At 35.8% G+C, this 2,693-nt stretch overlaps 1 pseudogene; it reads left to right on the top strand.

The window, feature by feature from the left end:
- Positions 1-463: 463 nt before the first annotated feature.
- On the top strand, positions 464-2,300 carry LOC134270773 (uncharacterized; annotated as a pseudogene).
- The last annotated feature ends 393 nt before the right edge of the window (positions 2,301-2,693 follow it).

The following is a 2,693-nucleotide window of genomic DNA, read 5'->3' as shown; positions in this document are numbered from 1 at the left end:
TCTTCGTAAATATAAGTGACAAAATGTAATTTATAAAATAAGTCATTACAAGATAAAAACTGTAGTAACTTCGTAACATAGGTCTTTGTTTACAGACGACATAGATCTACATCGTTTTATAAACACTAAATATTATATTACCGTAATATTACTGTGCTTGCTGCGAGAAAAATGTACCTGGGGATAACGATGATGACAGTGACGACGACATCAACAAAGAATCTGTTCAACAACACGACATCAGGGACAAGATAGACAGATTTGGTAGAAACTGTGTCATTGACAACAATGAAGAGAGTTACAGTGAGGAGGAGGAAGATATAGAATGTAATGGATGTAACAATCTTCAGAGTTTACAGGAAAACATTAGTAAAGCATGTTCGTGTGGGGAAAAACTGTCTGAAAAACGTTGCCGTAGAAGAAATACAAAACTCAATACTGACCACAAGTGAATTAGCTAAAGATGAAAAAGATAGTACCTCGTACCCACAAAAAAAAGAGCAGACGCCCACCATATGCCTTTAAGTTTGACGATCTTAAAAGAGCTATCGACTATATTCAGAATTACGCTGAAGAATTTAGACTACCACAACCGACAGTAAAAAACAAAAGTATTCCTGTGACTTTTTTACCTTCATCTGGCAGCAAAACATCACTCCATTCTTCGTATTCTTATTCTTGTGACGAGCTGGGAGAGAGGAAAGTTGGGCTCACTACCTTCAAACTTCTGTGGAAAGAATGCTGTCCCCACATTAAATATATGACGCCCCGCTCGGATATATGTCCAAAATGTGAAGATTGTAGAGCCAAAATTTCAACGGCAATTGGGCTAGCTGAGAAGAAAGAGGAACTACGAATTTTCACAGAACATTTGTCTAAGGTTGAAATGGAGCGACAGGTAAGAGTTTGCTTTGATACCATGGGTATAATGTTTCACTCAACCATAATATAAAATCATAATTCATTTAACATAATTTACATGAATTTTCCATGAAATTTAATTTTTCAGGTGTATAACGACAGTGAAAAAAAGCGAGAGAGGAGATGGGTGCATTTGTTAGACCAGAGGGATTGCTTCCTCCCTGTTCAACAGATCTTCAGCATGTTCACTACACCTTTGACTTCTCGCAAGCACTTTCCATTCCACATCACGCAAGACAGAAGGGGCCACTTTATTTCTTGACACCAAGAAAAGTGCAACTTTTTGGAGTTGCATAGAGGGAAATTACAGGCAGATGAATTATGTTGTTGATGAAGAACAGGGAATGGGTGAAAACGGGGCTGGAGTGAAAGGGTCGAATGGTGTTATTTCCATGCTTCATCACAGCCTTACAACGTTTGGATCTGGTGAAAAAGAATGTGTCATCCATTGTGATAATTGTGCTGGTAAATCAATGTTTCAAAACAATATAAAGTGATATTCATATGCATGTTTATATATGTATACATTTTTATCAATTATTTTTATATAATTAATTAGAATAAGTGGAACATGACATCGTATAAAATAGGTTTTTCTTAATTAAACTAAGTCTTCGTACATTGTATATGTTTCGTCATTTATCTATTTCAGGCGAGAATAAAAACAGATATGTCCTTGGGTATCTGTCATGGAGAACATTGTTAGGCCTTCACCACAATATTACCCTTTCAATGCAAGTGCCCTATCACGGACGTTGTCTAGTGGATGCTGGGTTTGCAAACATTAAGTGTCTCTATCACAGAACTGATGTTGACAGTCTATCCGGACTAGCGGATGTCGTCAACAAGAGTGCCAAATCAAATACCGCAGTTACATATTGGAACGAGGCGGGACAACACTGCTGGGAATGGTTTGATTGGAAGACGTTTGTTTCCCATTACTTTCTTCTAGTAAGAGGCATACGGAAATTCCACCATTTCAGATTTTCTTCATCTCCTGGTAGGATTTTTAGAAAAAAAATCCAGTGTTATATATATTGAATAATATTTTCACAGGAAAAGTAGACGTCAAAGAAACAGTTGACCATGCAGAAACGGAAATTGAGTTGCTGAAGTCCTCTGATACCCCCGAAGATTTAACAGCAGTTGCCCTGATGCCGGAGATAATACCACCCGGAGGGATTTCCCCTGAGCGACAACAGTACCTCTACCGTATGGTCAGACCATTTGTCAGGGATCCTTACAAGGAGATGACATGTCCAAATCCCGAGGAATGAAATGCACCAGAAAATGGACTTTGAATTTTTTGTTGCTATGTTTGAATGAAATCTAACAAAATAACACAGAAAAGTAATGTTACATATCTATGCACATGTTCTCTTTTTTTTGGTATGTACTACTCTTTACTTCAAGAATTTTTATTCGTTACAATTACAAAGCTTTAAGAATTGGTTATAAATAAATGGTTCTTCATTGGTTAATTTAAAACAATGTCATGTATTTAGTCTTTTGTTTTACAAGGAAAATGACGTTATTTTTTGACGTTACGCAACGTTCATGATGCTAAAAGAAGAGACTCATATTCAAATATTTGTATCTCCGAATAATTGCACCTAATCTTCAATTAATTGTACCTATCTTCAAATAAATTAAAGATCCAATTGAATTAAAGATAGGTGCAATTGAATCAAAGATAGGTACAACTGAATTGAAGATGGGTGTAAATAATTATATCATTATATAATTATATAATATAATGGTTTCTTTGGAAA

The sequence above is a fragment of the Saccostrea cucullata genome, unplaced genomic scaffold (genome assembly GCF_032062105.1).
Source record: "Saccostrea cucullata isolate Sc308-1 unplaced genomic scaffold, CSIRO_AGI_Scuc_v1 ctg3809, whole genome shotgun sequence".
Lineage (NCBI taxonomy): Eukaryota > Metazoa > Mollusca > Bivalvia > Ostreida > Ostreidae > Saccostrea > Saccostrea cuccullata.
This window is presented reverse-complemented; position numbering and strand designations above follow the sequence as displayed.